This window comes from Rhinolophus ferrumequinum, chromosome 10, assembly GCF_004115265.2.
Source record: "Rhinolophus ferrumequinum isolate MPI-CBG mRhiFer1 chromosome 10, mRhiFer1_v1.p, whole genome shotgun sequence".
NCBI classification, from domain to species: domain Eukaryota; kingdom Metazoa; phylum Chordata; class Mammalia; order Chiroptera; family Rhinolophidae; genus Rhinolophus; species Rhinolophus ferrumequinum.
In genome coordinates, this window is record NC_046293.1 from 71,401,740 (window position 1) to 71,420,937 (window position 19,198).

The 19,198-nt window shown below is 39.0% G+C and overlaps 1 protein-coding gene across 1 annotated transcript in view; it reads left to right on the plus strand.

Annotated features, from left to right (window-relative positions):
* The first annotated feature begins 216 nt into the window (after window positions 1-216).
* Window positions 217-19,198, plus strand: part of NAV3 (neuron navigator 3) — a 770,226-nt gene continuing 751,244 nt past the window's right edge. Inside the window, exon 1 of the mRNA XM_033117411.1 lies at window positions 217-452. The gene's annotated coding sequence lies outside the window, so the exon portion shown is untranslated. The remainder of the gene's footprint in view (window positions 453-19,198) is intronic.

A 19,198-nucleotide genomic window follows, 5' to 3' on the forward strand; every position in this document is an offset into this window, starting at 1 on the left:
GGGCAGGGACCCCAGACCCCAGGACGCGTCTGTCTCTTTAAATTCCAGCTGCGCGCCTGGGAAACAGCGCCACTCGCCGCCCGAGCCGGCTGGCGGCTGCGAGCTCGCTCGCGCTCCCGCTCCCGCTCCCAGCTGCGCGCCGCGGAGGCTCGCTCGGCCCGCGGGCGGCTCGGCGGCGACCGCAGCGGCGGGGCGGGGAGGCGCGGCCCGGCGGAGGAGGGAAGGAGGAGCACGCCGGGCCGGAGGGGCGCCGCGCCAGGACCCCGCGCCCGCGCCCGGCGGCCCCAGCAGTTTCCTTGAGGGTGGCGAGGATGTGCCTGGGTTGTGTGTGCGTGGATGTGGCTTTTCCTCCCTCTTCTCCTCTATAAGACGATTTCCATAGTAACCTGATCAAGTGGCTTAGTATCGCAAACCTGAGGATTTCCTCGGCCCGCCGGCTTGACCTCCGTCAGGTAAGGCTGCGATCTCGTTTTCGTCCATTGCAAACCGCTGCGCTCCTTCCAAACTTCCTTTTGTGGAAAACCGCCCAGCCCCACGCAGCCCTGGGTATTTGCGATAGCGAGCGTGTTCCCTCCCAGGTGTCTGCCACGGGTCCCCTGCCACGAGTCCCCTACCCTGCTAGTTCCCCAGGACCTGTGATCACATTATTAAAAAAAATTTATTTTTTGGGGGGGTTGCCCGCCCTCCCTTTTTTGAATTCCCCATCTCTGCGCTCTTCTCGGCTTTTTCGCTGAGACTGGTGATGGGGGCGCGGGGAGAAGTCGGGGGCGGGGGTGGGAGGCGAGCGCGGTCCAGGGAGTGGCGGGCTCCGATGGGCTGGCTGCCGTGGGCTACTTCGGGCATCTCGGCGTTGCCGGCGCGGGGCTGGGGTGTCTGGGAGGGCTGTCAGCAGCAGGGCGGCGGAACCCGGGAGCCTCAGGTCTCCAGACGAGCGAGCGAGGGACGCAGGCTTGGGGGTGATGGAGCGCTCGGTTGGGTGGCTGGCGAGCGTCCATACATCATAGCTTTCCTGCCTACTCCCCCGCCCCTCTTCGGTTTTCTCTCTTTCTCTCTCCCCGTTCTCATTTCTTTCTCCCTTTCCTCATCGCCAGCTCCATCCTGTTACCTCCTTTCCCTGCCCCCCTCCTTTTCCCTTTTCCCTTTCCCTCTTAAAATAAAAGAAAGGGGAATCATTTGTAACCTTTTCGTTCTGCCAACATGGGAAGAGCTTTGAAACCCGCAGCGTGGCCACCTCAACCTGGTCGCTTTCAGACTCCGTCCTCATCCATCAACATATTTGTTTCCTGAGTCTATTGATCTCTGTCGATTCTGCAGAAATGCATTCTAAGCTGGGCGTCTGTATGTCAGAATCCCAGTTCCGTAGCTCCCTTATGTGCTCCAAGCATGACATGTATTGTAAGGGCTTCATATGTTTTAAATCCATATCAGCCATGAGTATAAAGAAATTTATCTTTCAAAAAAATCTAATCTAATTCTAGAGAAAGTTCCCTCTTAAATTATAGAGGTACTCTTTCCCTTCTTTGAAATTTAATTTTCGGGGACTTGGGAGACAGTTTTTTTCCCCTCCAGTTTATGAGGAACATGCAACTTCTTACTTTAAGTATCTCCTCTTTGAACCTCATACAGTTTTGCACTGCCCAGTCACTGGAATGAGATCATAATTAAGGTTCAGAGGCTTGCTTCCCAAAGTCCAAGCTGGCTGAAGTGGCAGCCTCTGGTAGAAGGTGCTGAGAGAACCATGTGGGCCAGACAGAGCTCGCCAAGAATAGATAAGGCAGAGCAACTCTTGTGTGAAATACATAACTAGATTCAGACTTGAGGACTGAAGATGTGAAAATGCAGTAAAACCAGACTTTTTTGTTTTTGGTTCTTAGCCTGCGTATGACTATACTATGCAGGTAGTATAAGTTAATACTTAAAAACCGAGCCACTCTAGTGTAGAACCCATTCTGCCTTGTTTATGTTGAGACGCTTCTTTACTGTGATTTTATTTTTCTTTGAAACATAAGATGTTTGTATCATGTGAAAACAAAGGGATAAAATAGAGGGTGACTTCTATTTAACCAGAAATAGGATTTACAGGGATTTTTGTTGGTTTTGTCTCTCAAAAGATCTAGTTGTTACGCTCTCAAGTTTTCCTGAGGCCAAAATATTTCATGGGTGAAAACAATACTAATCAATGATTTCCCTCCCCTCTCTATCAGTGGTGTATAGAGTATATATGGAAAAAGGTCTCCGTTTTAGAGACCTCCCCTGGCCTCCTTTCCTTTGTCTTCATGTTTGTTTTTAAATTCAACTATTAATATAGAATAAAGAATCGTGGAGCAGAAAATGAATCAGGAAGAAGAGAAACCACTGGTATAATGGAAAATATACCCGAACCAAGAAAAGATAATTAGTGCCATGCCATTCCGCACTGTTGTATTTGTTTTTAGCCAATCAAGCTGTAGATTTTAAATGTGTTTTCATCTTCTTAGTTCTACACCTAATACTTTCTATACTGGAGGTCATATTTATCCAGTTCAGGTGGATATTTACAAAAGACTTAAAATTCCCTTGCTGGTGAAATCCAAAAAGCATGTTTTTCTTTCAACGTTATCTTCTTCCTTCTCGTGTACAGTGATCGTAGTAAGGGTCCTACCTTATTGTTTTTACCTGATTTCTGATTTCGGTGCTTTCTGGATGTGTGGGTTTCTCCTGACACATTTACAAGATACTCTTGGCAGGCTGCATGGGACTTGAATGCACAATTGATTGTAGATGCAGTAAAATGCTCATTTTTCTTGTTCTTGGTTTAAGAGATGTCATGCCCTCGTGGATATTTAATATTTTGGTGTGACTGCTCCTTTGTGTGCGTATGTGTATGTGAAGGATTCAACAAAGTCTATTCTGATTAAACTTTGTATGATTTGAGGTTAAAAGGTTTATTAGTGACAAGCCATAAATTACTTTATTATTTATAGTACATTGATGCTGAAACTGTTTTTCTTCCTTACCTTGTGATTGCGTCTGTATGGCTCACTTAATGAGAGGCTGGTAATGATGAATTATCTGTTTTATACAAGGAAAAAAACCCCTCAATTTTACATTCAAGTCCTCATTTTCATGCAGAAGAATTAACAAATGTTTTTGATCTGATATTTTAATAGACTGTATTGCTGAGCACTGCTAATTACCAAGAATATATTTTGTTAATTCTGAAATTGGTATAGGATAAGACATCTCTCAAGTTGTCTGGAGGGCTCCAAGTGACTCATCCTGGTAACCCATGGCAACAGGAAATGGTTGTCCGGGGTGCAAACTCAAGTGTGGACGCAGATCCACACTTTGTGATCCTCCAGTTTCTTAATACGAAAGCGTGCTGGTTCCTTTGTATTGACTGATGTTAACTTTTTGACTTTTGTCAGAACAGTGATCCGTAGGCCTAGTTTTACAATTTCCCTCAGCTCCTCATTTACTTGAGAGTTATAAAATGCTCAGAAAACATGTAAGTTTAATGCTACTTTTTTAATAGAAAGTAATTTCTAGAGAAGTGTGCATGTGCAAATGACTTTGCATGTAGCTGGGATAATTAGGGTGAGAATATCACCAGATCAAACATGAGAGGCTGTGTCAGCTTTAGAAATGTTGGGAGTCAGGGAGCTGTGTCTGGAAGTAGGAGTCAAGAGGCCAAGGTTATATTCCTAATTTTCAGTGCATCACAGAGTTATTCGTGCAGTGGCCTCCTTATTCACAGATGTCACTTAGCTTTGTTTTTTCTCTAGAAGAAAAATGGACATGGTAACCATTTCCTGTGTTTGAGTTCTCAAACATATATGAACATATGACATAATCACATACTTGTACACACAGGTGTACATAGGTAGCAATGTAGATACTAAAAGACACACACACGTACATTCAGAGGTAACAGACAGATCTCTGAATAGGGAAAGGAAATCTTTCCGTGTACAATTGACAGATGGGTGATGACGCTGAATATTTCTTTCCATTCATGAGAAGGCGAGCATAAAGTACTCTCTGTATTCTGTGGATAAAGGTAGTAGATGCTCAGTGACTAATCATATAACATAATATGCAGAAACTGAAAATTCCCAGCAGACATCACTGTTTTACTTTACATTAATGCAAGTGAGGAATAAATTTTCTGCACCTTCTTTTTTTTTTTTTTAACCATTTAAGTCATCCTTCTCCCTCTCCCTCATTTTGTAAGGGAAAGTAATTGTGTGTAAGGTTAAGTGGACCACAGGGCAGGGAAAATCCCCAGGGCTATCCTTCTGCTGAGACTTCATTTTTCCTCTCAAGTCCTACTGTCAACAGTAATATGTGATATGAGACTCTCGTGGTGATATTTCCGTCGTCATCCTTCTCTGTCCCAGATGAAGTCTCAGAACAAGCACCGCAGTAGCATAGATTCTGAATTGAATGCATCATTCAAGTTGATTATGTAACTCAGTGGTCTTATTAAAAAAAAAAAAGAAATAGAAAAAAGGAAAAACTCCAGGTCTTTAAAAAGCTCCAGGTATTTACTTTTCTCTTGTTTTAAAACAATTTTACAATGTTCAGAAAAAATAAACCTGATTCCTGTAAGGATTTAAAAGCAGCTTGTTCATATCATTAGATTTTACAAGGTTTGTACAGTGATACTTTTTGTTTATGCAACATTTTCATAAAAGGGATAGCAGTTGGGACAATTGCTAGTGGTGCTTTTTTGGGTAAGTACTTGAGCTAATGGGGACCTAGAGTCTTCAAGGTATGGAAACACTGCCACTGACATAGAGCCAAAGGTTTTTTTGAGAATAGAAGGGAAAGTCAGTGATTTGACAAGAAGTGATTTATAATAGTTCAGGTATAGTCAGGAAGATTTGAAACAAACTTTTATATTTCTTTCATCTTGCTTCGTGTATATTTATTTATATGTGGTTCATTTATATATATAGAACTGTGGGCCTCGTATCCATCTTTCAGTTTTCCCTACTGGGGAATATCGTCTAAGTCCCCAATCTTACTTTTGGTAGGTTTGTAGGCATGATGTTGAGGAAGAAATGGTACCTTTTATATCCTAATATTGCAAATACAATTATGACCACAAAGTCATATCATTGGGAGTTTTTTTTTCCAATTAAAAGAAGCATTTATATTATTGAACACCTTCTTATGCTACCTTATTAAGATAGGATCAAATGTCATGGTTGTCTGATTTTATTGATCCATTTTAAGGCAGTATTGCACAGCACTTAAAGATATAGCTTCTGGGGTAGACTCCGTGAATTTGAATCCCAGCTCTGCCACTTAATATGTAGGTTATCTTTTATAATGTTCTTAATCGGTGTCTCAGTTTCCCCGTCTTTTAAATTGTTGTTGAGAAGGATTTTTTTTGTGAAGGTTAAATGACAGATTATATTTTTAAGAGTGTTCCTGGCATGTAGTAAATACTTACTGCATATTCACTACTGTTATTATTGCTGTTGCTGCTGCTGTTGTTTTTCTGCGTAGATTTTTTTTCTTTCCAAGAAAATAACTGCTGCTACAGTTATTTTTCTGCATAGATTTTTTTTCTTTCCAAGTCTGAACATGAACCAGAATGCTAGTGGACATAGGAGCTGTGCTACTTGCTTCCTTCCCTCCATCACCCCCCTTAGCTTTTTGCAATAGTCTCAAGCTCAAAATAATGACCAGGTGCCTGGGAGATAAGAATACATTTGTTTGGAGGATGATCCATTCTTGCAGTTTCCAAAAAGGCTTATCTTAACTATTTAATAAGCAATATCAATGTTATCCATGGATTTTTCATTTACAGATTGAACTTCTAAATCAGGGTTAGCTACAGTAGTAATATAATGTGTCAGTTAAAAAAATAAAAAAACTGACAAACAAGTTTTGTTTCTCATAAGCTACAACTGCCTACTATTACCCTAATGTAATCTTAAAACTGCAAGCTTTTGCTAAAGACGGTTGCTAAATAAGTTTTTTGTGAAGTCACTTGATATCTCATGGATGAGAGATCATTAAAGAGGTGATGTTTCATCCTTGCTTTGTTTTTATCTTTGTGAGTACCAATACCATGTTTCTCCGAAAATAAGACCTAGCCGGACAATCAGCTCTAATGTGTCTTTTGGATCAAAAATTAATATAAGACCGGGTCTTATTTTACTATAAAGACCCGATCTTATAGTAATATAAGACCCGGTATAATATAATATAATATAATATAATATAATGTAATATAATATAATATAATACCGGGTCTTATATTAATTTTTGCTCCAAAAGACGCATTGGAGCTGATTGTCCGACTAGGTCTTATTTTCGGGGAAACAGGGTATCAAGAGCTGCATTGAATAGGTAACTCTCTTTACATATTGTGAGGATTTCCTCATCCGCAAAATGAATTTATTGGGTGCATATTCCTCTCTAAACTTTGTTTTATTGTGGAAAGCTTTGAATAAACAGAAAAGTAGATGGGATGGTATAATGAATTGCCTTGGACCCAACAGTCAGCTTCAACAAATTAGGTAACCTCTTAAGATCCTTTATTATTCTGTGATTTTCTAACCATGAAAATTCTAATTCACACTGGTTTTAAGGATCTAGAATACCTGCTTTTCAAATAAAATTGATAATACGATGAATAATGTTGACACTCAAATAATATAGTTACTAATTTATAATATAGGATTTCATGGCAAGTCAATAAAATAATATACACAAAATGGTATATGGGAAATGTGTTGGAACTGAGCAAGTGCAATGCCAGGGTTAAAACCTCTGGGATTAGATTAGTTCAACAAACATTGATTAAATGCCTCCCCCACAGAGTTTATAGGATGTCACCCAGTAGCCTGCTTATACCATATTATCATGTTTAAGAATAATTTTCAAGAAATTGGGCTACAACAGACTGTTCTAAAACCATGGGGAGTGTTATCTTTCTTTCATTTGGAAGCTTATTTCAAGATTGTAACAGCCAGCCTCCAAAATGTTCCCCAGTCTTTCCTACCTGTTGCTATTCATACCCTTGTGAAATTCCCTCCCACATTTTATCAAGGTGTTCTCTGTGATCAATAGAATATGGCGGGCGTGATGATGTATGACTTCTGAGGCTCAGTCATAAAAGACATTGCCACTTTCATCTTGCTCTCTTGGATGACACTCTGGGAGAAGCCAGCTGCCGTGTTGTGAGGACACTCCAGCCGTCCTTAGAGATTCATGTGGCAAGGGAGTGAGGCCTTCTGCTCACCGAAGGTGGTCTTTAGCCCTGGCAAAGTCTTCAGATGACTGCAGTCCTGGGTAACATACTGACTGTATCCTCTTTAGAGACCACAAGCCAGAATCACTTAGCTAAGCTGCTTCTGAATTCCTAACCCACAGGAACTCTGTGAGTTATTACATGCTTATTGTTTGAAACTGCTAAATTTTGGAGTAATTTGTTATGTAGCAGCAATACAAATACCTTAAACTCCCTTAGGGTTTTATTATCAATACTAGTTATTATTTTTATATAGATAGGTCGCCTAGCTAGTAATTCACTATGGTAAGTGCAGATTTAAACAGCATTGTTGATTGACACTTCTACCTATCCATAAGTAAATCAGGGCAGAAGACATGATGTCCCCCATTAGTTGCTAACCTGGACCTAATCCCCACCCTTCCTTTTGTCAGTGTTTCTGTTAAAAATTCAACTGTTTAGGGATTTTTTTAAAACTTTTTTTAAATTAGTTTCGTGCAGCCACTATGGAAAACAGTATGGAGGTATCTCAAAAATCTGAAAATGGAACTACTTTATGACCCAGCAATTCCACTCCTAACTATCTATCCGGAGAAATCCAAAACTCTGATTCAAAAAAATTTATGCACCTCTATGTTCAGGAATTTTAAATGAATGCAGGGACTCGGGGGTGAGAGCTGTTACTTGTTTAGGCTGATACTTGGGTAAACTTTGGGATAGTATCATAGTTTATTTTCAGGTTACCCCCCAAAGAGCACCCCCATACCTCACAAAGGCATACACAGAGAGGCCTTTGTGGTTTAGGCTTTCATTGTTATAGAAGCTGTTCTCTGTCACCCACTGAACTAGGTAAGATTAAAGTGCTCAAAATAAAATAAAATATGCCCAAATGAGGCCCTGGTAATGTTGCCAATGTAGCCATTCTTCATGAATTTGCACTTTGGCCTTTTGCGTATGGTTTCCCTTCTTCAGCATGGCCCTGGATTGTATGTATGAGTCTCTTTTTCTCATTATTATATTACAAGTTTAACAAAATCTAAACATTGGATGTTATGGAAGATGGAATAGGTTCTGTATAGAGTTTTGGTGTACACATAATGGTTTGGATCAGAGAACCAAAAAAGGACAATAACTTCACTTTTTACTTCATGAATCTGTTTAATTTTATCTATGTAAATTACCATCCCATCCCTCATTCATTCATTCTAGGAACCTTGGAGAATACTAAGAAGTAAGGTTTTGGAGCCGTTAGATTGGTGTGAATATTAGGTCCTTTTCATAAATGAGTTACCAGTCTTATGGCTGGGAGTGGAAAGTTTCAGTACTTTTGCTATGTAATTTGTTCGGTAGGGTAACTAATAGGATTCTTGCCCCCAAGAATTTTTGCAGATCCTTGTTTATCTTGGTATGAAACAGTGACGGTGTTCACTGACCTGCACCAAGATCATGCTCTTTGGGAATTGAAATTGATTTTTTTTGGTTCTTGGCATATGCATTTGTTAGTTGAACAAGCGCTACCTCGCGGACTCGGGAAAACCAATAAGCAGTCATTCAGAAACTAGCTTCTAGGACATCACAAATGAGTTGCATCACAAGCCTCGGGAGAAAGTTAATGAAGTCACTAGTTCTTTTTGATATTTTTATGTTTGAGCACAGTGTGCCATAAGAACTATCTGTAGAATTGAGGATAAACAACACGGATCCAATTTTTCTGTTCTTCGTGAAATATGTAGAAATGAAACCACTCCTCGTTGCTGATGAAAAGATTGTGTAGAGACTGGGAATGTTTTCTTAGATGACTTTGGAGAAACATGCTTTTGTTTATTTGTTGGATAATGTGTTAGTGTGTCCCATCTTGTGTGTTTGTGTTATGTGCTTTGCACATTTGGCACTGCATTAATCTACCCCACGACGTAACCGTGACGTTTACACGTAAATAAAGTTTATAGATACATTATTTTCCTTCTACATTGTGATGAGGATGACAGGGGCACAGAAATGAATAAGAAAGGGTCCTTGCCCTGGAGGAAGTTGGGTTGTATTTAATTTAAATTTTTTATTTATTCATTTTTTATCTTTCGGAGTGTTTAGCTGCAATAGCTAGATCTTACAATTTATTATGGCCTGGCTGCTCTCAATACAAGATCAGTTGACTTATGTTACCATAATTGAGAGTTATCCTGAGCTCTACACCGTTAATGAATGCTAATGCTCTTTTGAAGGTCTCCTGTATATGGCCTCGATAACCACAAAGGCTTTTCTGCCTACAGCAGATAAACTCTCAATAATGTCACAGGAAGTTGCATTAGAAATTATGCCATCACCTATAGCTTTTTCCTTTTCTGTCCACTAACTAATAATGTCTCTTCAGGGTATTCCTTATAGGGCAAATGTCTGTATCATACTTTGGAAACATAATTTTCCCTGTCTCAATGGAAAGTCATTCATCAACTTTGAAGTGAACTTCCTGATATTTGTGCTTGCTAATTGAATATTTTAAGCAGAGAGGTGGGATTTTGATAGTCTTTTAGGATCCCAGAAATCCCTGAATCTACCCTGCCAATCACCTCTATCCATGTGCAGGGACGCCAGGGAAGACATATGTAGGCAATGGCAGCCAAATGGTAACCAGAGGGCCACTTTATTAATAGCTTGAGATGGTGCCAGTTATCCGTGATGCAGGACTCTTTGGAAATAGGTGGTTTGGAGCACATACTTTAGGTTGGAGTCCAAATACATATATTTTTAGTCTTGAATACACTCTTAAGAAAGAAGTGCAAAAAAGAAAGAAATGGTTATGCCCCAAGAGGGGTTCTAATTTTAACTTAACAGCCATATAAAACTAGGAAAGGGAGAGAGAGAGAGAGAAAGAGAGAGAGAGAGAGAGAGAGAGAGAGAGAGAGAGAGAGAGAGTAGGGCTTGGCTTTTTGCTTTTTAAAGCAGTCAGCCTGCCCATTCATTTTTAAGGTCCAGTCATTGTTTTTGGATCTGACCTGGTAGTAGAGCAATTACTCCTTTGAAGGGATGGTGACGAGAGAGAGAGATGCACCCACTATGGATAAATCATGGTACAGGTCACAGTCTTTTATCTGAAATCCTGGGGATAAGAATATTTCGGAATTTGGACTTTTTCATATTTTAGAAAAAATAGGATGTGTGTGTGTACGTGTGCGTGTGTGTGTGTGTGTGTGTGTATACATGTATATATACAGAGGGTGCCAAAAAATGTATATAATTTTAAGAAAGGAAAAATTGTATTAAAATTGTAATAATATATACCGATAACAAAGGATGAATACAAGTCACGTTTGATTTCTGCAATTAGAAGAGGTGTTCAAAGTGGTTACCATCAGCGTAATTTTAATACAGTTTTTTTCCTGTCTTAAAATGTGTATACATTTTTTGGCACCCTCTGTATAGCATATTTTAGAAAAACAATAGAATGTGTGCGTGTGTACATATGTACTATTTTCTAAAAATATATATATTTATATATTTTTAAAAATATTCTATTTTCTAAAATATATATATGTATATATTTACACACACACACACACACTGTGTGTACATCATCGTGTGTACACACACTGCAGGGGCATCTTTTTGTCAAACACATGACTATTTCTATAAGAAAATCCATGAATATTCAGAAAAGTGGGATAACAGACATGACTACATCCCAATCCCTAGCACCTGTGAATGTCACCTTTCATTGCAAAAGGGACCTTGCATGTGTGATTAAGGTTTAAGGACATGATCCTCGATTATCTGGGTGGCCCCATGCATTCACAAGGGTCCCTGAAAACACAGAATCATCCCCAGCTGAGGTCAGAGGAGATGTGATGACCGGTAAGGGTCAGAGAAACAGATGCTACCTCGCTGCCTTTGAAAATGGAGGAAGGGGGTCCTGGGTGGCCTCCGGAAGCAAGCGGGAGAAGGCAAGGAAACAGGTTTCACCTAGAGCCTCCAAAAAGGGAGGCAGTCCTGCTGACACTCTGATTTTAGCTTAGGGAGACCTTTGTTGGTGTTTTGAACTCCAGAACTGTGAAGACAATAAATTTGTAGTATTTTAAATGTTTAATTATTTGTGGCAATTTAGTACAGCAGCACTGGGAAACCAAACTAGGGCAATAAAGCCTAGAATCTTATTTTTCTTCCAGTCCAGTTATGGAAAACCTTTAGATTTTCAGAGCTTTTTGGATTACGAATTGCTTTTGGGGATTGTGGACCTGTAGAAGGAATCAGGAATCTTGGTATTTTAACCTGATGGTGTTTGGATTTTTAAGTATGGGATAAAGAGCGCCTCAGAAGAAAGCCTTTTATATGTTACCATCCTCATACTTGAGCCTTTACTGATTTCTTGTATTCACTTCCGTTGCCTTTATGGACCTTATACTGGTTGATGACGGCGCTGGCTGAGTTGGCTGAGCATGGACCCGGTTCACTGTGATCAGATGAAGACGATGTATGTGAAGGGGCTTAAACTACAGTACTGTGCAGATGCACAGTGGCCCTTGCTGGTTGTGTTTATCAGTGAGCAGCTATCCCCTGTCCCTCCTTCCTTCTAGTGCATTTGGGGGTCGGAGGGGAGGAAATATTGCAGGATGATTTTGTGAATGTGGCTGTAGTGCTGCCTCTTCCTTATGGTTGCCAGAAACCCTCACCCCAAACCCCAAGTTTCTACACTGTGTGTGGCTCCAAGGGAGGTGACATCTGGAATGGATGTCTCATCACAGAAAGGCTGGAAACCCTTGGGCTCATCCATGTACCTCATTGTAAACCATTTAATTACATTAAAATTTTAAGTGAGAAAGAAATATCCGTGTCCTGTTACTTCTCATGGTAGAATCCAGGACAAAATTTACATATGGAAAGTTTTCCAGAAAATATCCCACAAAGTGTAAAGCATATTTTAGAATACAGGGCAGCAGTTGACACTAAAAATACATTATTTGTTTTCTTGTGATGCTATGCTATTGTAGAATATTCCGTTATTACGGAATGGTTGTGGTTGTCTGACACATGTTTGAAGGTTATGTTTTTCAATGAAATATTTTAGAATGATACTACTTGCTCTGATTCAAATTAAAATGCTAACTTTGAGCATTCACCTTGCACTGTCCTTGATCTGTAGCTGAATCTTCAGGAATATCAATTGTCCTATTGATTCTTTCGATGTTTAAGTGCTGGGAGAGGGAATCTTACTGTGCCTGGCACCTCTGTGTGTGTGGTGTGCTGCTGTTTTTTCTTCATTTTCTAGAAAAATTGGTAGGTACTGAGGTGTAGTTTATGATCAAATGTGTGAAGTCAAACTTTTTTCCTCACTAAAGACCTATCTCCTCTTTGCTCCAACACCCACATAGCTCTACCCAGAACACCATGCTTTTCTTCATTGACATTTTCAGTATGATACATTTGAAATCTTTTCTTAGCTTTTGACAAAAGTGATTGTAACTCAAAGACAACTTTACAACTTGCTCTAGAGATGTGACTGTTTTGAGACCTTGTGTCTATGTAATCAATAACAAGATACTGTGTTTCCCCCAAAATAAGACCTAGCCAGACAGTCTGCTCTAATGCGTCTTTTGGAGCAAAAATTAATATAAAACCCAGTCTTATATTATATTATATTATATTATATTATATTATATTATATTATATTACATTATATTATATTATACCGGGTATTATATTATATAAGACTGGGTATTTATTATATTATATTATATTAGAGCTGGTATCATATCATGTTATACCTGGTCTTATAGTAAAATAAGACCTGGTCTTATATTAATTTTTGCTCCAAAAGACGCAGTAGAGCTGATTGTCCGGCTAGCTATTTATGCAAAGTTTTAAGTACTTTTATCTAGTTCAAGGCCCAAGTGAAAATCTAGCATCTTGGGTACTCTGGAAAGAAATTTTCTCATTTGAAATTTATCCTGGAATTCCTATAATACATAAACATAAATTTGTTTTTAACATTCATTGACTTTACTAAGTTTTAGTTGAAGTATACATTTAAAATAGTTTCAGAACATAGACAGTACCTTATTCTTTATACCACAATGCATTGGGCTCTGGACTATATGCTGGAGGTGAGTAGGTGGGGGAGGGGAAGATGTAGAATTTGCTGTTAATGAGTATACGTGGTCAGACAATTAAGTTTGTGAACTCATCCTAGAAAAAGTGCTATATACCTCATTGCTGAATATCACTACGGTCACCTTCGAAGTACTCCCCTTGGGAAGCTATGCACCGATGCCAGCATCTAGTCCACCCTTCAAAGCAGTTTTGGAAGTCTTTTTCTGGAATGGCCATCAGAGCTGTCATTGTATTACCCTTGATGTCCTGCATGTCATCAAAATGTCTTCCTTTCAATATTTCCTTTATCTTTGAGTAAAGAAAGAAGTCATTGGGGGCCAGATCAGGTGAGTAGGGAGGGTGTTCCAATACAGTTATTTGTTTACTGGCTAAAAACTCCCTCACAGACAGTGCCGTGTGAGCTGATGCATTGTCATGATGCAAGAGCCATGAATTGTTGGCAAAAAGTTCAGGTCGTCTAACTTTTTCACGCAGCCTTTTCAGCACTTCGAAATAGTAAACTTGGTTAACGGTTTTTCTGGTTGGTACAAGTTCATTATGAATAATCCCTCTGATATCCAAAAAGTTTAGCACCATTGCTGTAATGTAAACAATGTTGTAATGTTGTTGTAACATTGTTGTAATGTAATGTAAAGTTCGTGAATGTAATTGTTAGACCTTGTATATCTAGCAGGTAAGTAAGACTTGTACAAAGGAAAAGGTGGCAAGTTCTGTAGACTAGTACAAGTATCCATTGATAGGAACACATAAAGGAGGGTTAGGCTTCTTCTGGATTGGGAAAATGCAGAATGCTTCATGGAGGAAGTGACATTTGAACCATGAAGGGTGGCATTTAAACAAGGAAGGGTAGCATTTGTACATGCAGAGATAGAACATGGATATTCTAGCTGGGCAGTGGGGTAGTAAACTATTCAAGCAAAATTCAATCTGTTCCACGGCACATGGCCCTCTAGGATTTGGCCCTGCCTGCTCTTACATTCTTACATCTGACCATCTTCACCTCACATTCCAGCTGTGTTGAGCTATATGTAGTGTCATACAAGTGTCATACTCTTTCCACTTTAGAGCCTCTGCCATGAGGTATAGCTTCTGTACAATGAAATTTCCATGTTGAGTTTTTTTTTTAAAAAAACTCATTTTAAGACATAGAAATTACTCTCTGTAAATCTCATTTTCATAGTTATTGAGTCTTGCCAACAAGAAAATCCTAGAATTCCAGAACTTGTATTTAGGGGATGTTGGTTGCTCAACTCGACTAATGCCACTTACACGTTTATTCCTTGGCTTGTTGGTGAAGCGTGTCTATTGGTGAAAAGACAAGAATGACAAAAGTAATTGCTCTTAAGGAGTTCACTGCAGGTGAGAGGCTGACAAATGGTTTTAATATAAAACTTTCACCGTTGAACTAAATGTGTGTGGGAAAGCAAAAGTGGGAGGGACCATTCTGCCTGGAGGCTGGGTGTCAAAAGGATGCCCAGAGAGGAGATGCTTGAACTGAGTCATCAAGATGAGTGGGAACCTGCCAGATGGACAAATGCAGTAGGATGTTTCAAGACGTGATTCTGCAAGTGTACAAAGACATAAGGGAACATGCAAAGTTTGGGAACAATTGGTCCCCACGAGCAAAAATGTGTGCCCAAGACAGATACAACATGATGAACCTGGAAGGGTAAGCCACCCAGAAACTATACATTCTAGATCAAAAAGTTTGTATTTTATGCTGGAGGTAGCAGTGATCATTGGATAATGTTCAACAAGGATACCATATATATAATTTGTTTTGAGAGCAGGATTATAACATCTTAGTATAAAATTGTTCAATGCAGAAGCAATACCATGTGTCAGCTAAGAGCTGAGCCTTTATAATATGATAATGCTTCTTATAGTCTGTGTGGGGACAACTTATGTAACTTCTCCAAACCTCAGTTTCTTCATCTGCAAAGTGGCAATGATAATAGCACCTGTCTCAGAAATGATCTGAAAATTAGGTGGGCTATTGTTGCTAAAGAACCCAACTATTATAGTAAGTATACAGGAATTAAGTAGATGTTTACTATGTGTTTTGATTTTATTAAGGATAGAGACTAGATTCCAGCAAGAAGTTGGCAATGGGGGAACTGAAAGGATTCTTAAAAGTCAGTTGCAGTGGGTGTTATTTTAACTTCATAATAAAGGCCAAAAGCCATAAGCTGCATTTTAAATATTTCTTGAAATCGGAGATTGTCTCTTTTACCTGCCTGAAGAAAGGTCATTAGAAAATGGCGATGTGATAGAAATAAAAAATGAATTACTACTGGCAAACAGTGTGTGGTGAGCCCTGACTGAGATTAGTCAAAGATGGTTGAGGTTATTGAAATCCCACCCCACAGTTGACATTATTGTGTCTCAATATAAGTAAAGATAGAGTCCCCACATGAGGCAATTTACGAAAAACAGGATGTCGGAGAGTGAAAGAACTTCTTCCCTTGCCATGACTCAGTTGAGCATGTGAGTGCTGCAGAGCCGGACATAGTAGGTCCAGAGCAATGTGAGCTGAGACCTGGGGCACCAAAATGGGTAAAGGTTTGCTATGGCTGAATTGGAATAATTATCAGTGAAATTTGGATAACCAAAAATCTGTGTGTGAATATGCACTTGAAAATCCCTCACATGCCACACATACTAAGATATTATGGTTCAGCTGGTAGTAACCACTTATATGTAATAAGAATTTTCAGAAAAGAATGGGATACACTTTAGTACTTCAACTGGTAAAAAAACAATGTATGTATTAATGAATATAAAGCATTTCATGAACAAAAACATTCTAACAATATGAGAACACTTGTATACCAAGATGTATTATATATGTATCATTGTCTTTCCTTTAGTAAAAAGTGAAATAATATTGTGTAAGATGGAAAGATAGATGGATAGTTCACAGCATATCTATGGTTTTATTAATTGATAATTGTTTATTTGCTCTTAAGAAAAGTGTTTTGAATTATCTCCCGATTACTGTAGCAAGATTTTTAAGGTAAGAATCATAATGTGTTCTTTTTGTTGTTGTTTGTTTTTTTTGGTAAGGGTTGGTTTTCGATTCAGTGATTTTCCAATTAATATTGCAACATTCTATTTCGTCAGCTTAGTTTAAATAGTAGGATTTTTAAATGTTTGTAACTTCTTTTACAATCTGTCAAATGTAATACAAAGGTGAAGTCAGACTTTGTTGCCTTTGGCTGAGCAGTTACTAAAGACTTAATGATGAATGACTGTTGCTCTCCCATTGAGCACCAAAGGAAGGCAGAGTCTAGAGTTTTTCATGATGAGCTGGTGCCGTTGGTGAAAAAGAAGTGGGTGGTAAATTATAGATCTGCACCCCTCCTACATTAACTTCTGGCACATATTACTGTTTAATTTTTTGATAAATCAGTTTATTGCTCTCTAAAACATATTCGTATTAGAAATATGCTTCTTTTGTGTGTTGATTACCCAAAAGGAGCAATTTCCCAGTGGCCATGCTATGGTCGGTTTTCTCATTTGCGTTCTGAACTCCCTCTGAGGGCTCTTGTTAGGGACCTGGACAGTGTAGATTTATTTGTAAAGGAGGACACATTGAATTGGACCTCAGGATTAAATAAACTCTGTGAATTAGAAAGATGACCTTGTCGACAGAAAAAGATTTCATTGTAGGTCTTCCCTGCTTTCAGTGTAATAGAATTTGTGTTGTATACCTCATGTGCAGTGTGTGTGTGTGTGTGTGTGTGTGTGTGTTGCATCAGAAGAATACATTGAAATTCAACACCTAGGCAGAGGACAATAAACTGACTGAGTTCTAATTGTGAGGATTGTAGTACTACATCTTATTTTTCCTCCTGTCGTTCTCAGCAAATACATAATCCATTTACATTTCAGCCTCCAAATGGGCTTACGTCTTTGGGCATGATGGGAAAACCATGTGGCAAATGGTTTTATGGATAGAACCCTAGTTCCATGGATTTTGTATTTCTTGTGTGTGTAGCCAAGGAGTGTAAAGTCTGCTTTTGCACAGGTACCATGTTTCCCCGAAAATAAGACCTTCCCTGAAAATAAGCCCCAGTTAAGATCGTCAGCCAGACGGACACATTTAGTACGTTATGACGATGTTCTAGAAGATGATGTGATTGTGTTTGAATAAATGTAGATTGTCGTACATGAGAAAATAAGACATCCCCTGAAAATATGCCCTAATGCGTCTTTTGGAGCAAAAATTAATATAAGACCTGGTCTTATTTTCGGGGAAATTCGGTATGAAAGCTTTGCTGGACTGGAGAGGATAACATAGGAATGAAAGAATTCAATTGCCAGTCTGTTTCTAGTGGAAACACAGTTCACAGACCTGTGCCCGAGAGGGTGGCTTTGGAAGCTTCCAAATCATCAAGCCTAATGGTAACGTTCGAACAATTGACTGATAATTGATTAGCTTTATGTAAAAGGAGGTGCAGTTATATGCTATTCCAGCCAATTGTCTTTTTTATGTAAGTCTATCTGACTTTTAAACCAGATTCATTCGCTGCCAGTTCAAAGTGGTTTTATTCATTTCATAAGGACGGAGTCTCTATGACAGCCAGTTGTGACAATGGAGGGTAAATTACAGTAGCCTTCGGCCAAGGTTAGACCGGCTCTGAGAGGTAATAGAAGAGTCCCTAAGGCCTGGTGACTGAAAGTGCTCAAATTCTATTTTCTACTCTAGTTAAAACACGCTAAAAAATGGTAGCATTTAAAGTACATGAGATGCAATAAATCATTTCTTCTTTCTCCAAATTAGAGAAAAATCTCTAATGAAGACTAAAAAAGGATATTTTACTGCAGTTTAATGCAGTCTAGTGTTAAATAGGAAAGACCTGTCTGGTACTTCTTGCATTGTTGCATTTATATAGCTCATTTGCTTTTTTCTGCAGTACTTTAGCATATGATGGTTTCGAGTTTGGAGGCTACATAGTACATGTATTAACCCCCAGTAAACAGGTAACTAAACTGAGACTTGGAGCAAAGTACAGTGGCTTATTTGAATTCACAACAACAATTAGTTCTAGAGTAGGATTAGAACACAGTTCTACTGACGTCTAGACTTTTGAATTGACATCTGTAATTAAGAAAGGTATACAGCTGGTAAGGCAGTGGGGCAGGGATTCTATTACTCATTCTTTCTGGGGCATTTTTGACCATGTTAGGACTTTAGTTATACCTTTCCAATATTGAGGGAAGCCATACATATATTAAAATCAGTAATGGCTGTTGAAGGGGGAAAAAAGCATGACCTGTTTATTTTTTTAGGGAGGCATGAATGGAAGGAAATATTCTTTTGCAAAACACTTCTTTTTTCCTTGTGTTTTGAGGTCAGTGTGTCTCATCTTTGACACAAGCATCTGAAAAATCAGTAGTGATGGTCTCTCCCTTCTATACATCATTTCTGTATCAAGTGTGGTATTTTTTGTTTCCATTCTTACTGTAAATGATCATGGTGAATAATTTGCTCATGTTTCTCAGGAGTGTATGAAAAAAAATCATCGTGTTATTTCATTCTCAAGAGGGACTAATAAAATCCACCTCTGACAGGGATAAATAGTTGTTATAGGTGTTGAATTGTTTAGATAGGAATAGTTATCCCTTCCTTGACTAAAAATATATTGTCCCCAACACAAACACTGTCAATCAAATGGTTTGAATATGTCCTTCAGTCAGCTCAGGATTGCTTTGTACAGCTAGGGTTCAATCAAAGACCACTTTTAACCAGCCAATTACATAAAGCAGATCAGGTTTTCCTGCCAAACAAATGACTGGGGAGGAATAATTCTATGAGTGTACAGCCCTGAATACTTTTTTCTCCTTCCCCCCCCAACAAAATAG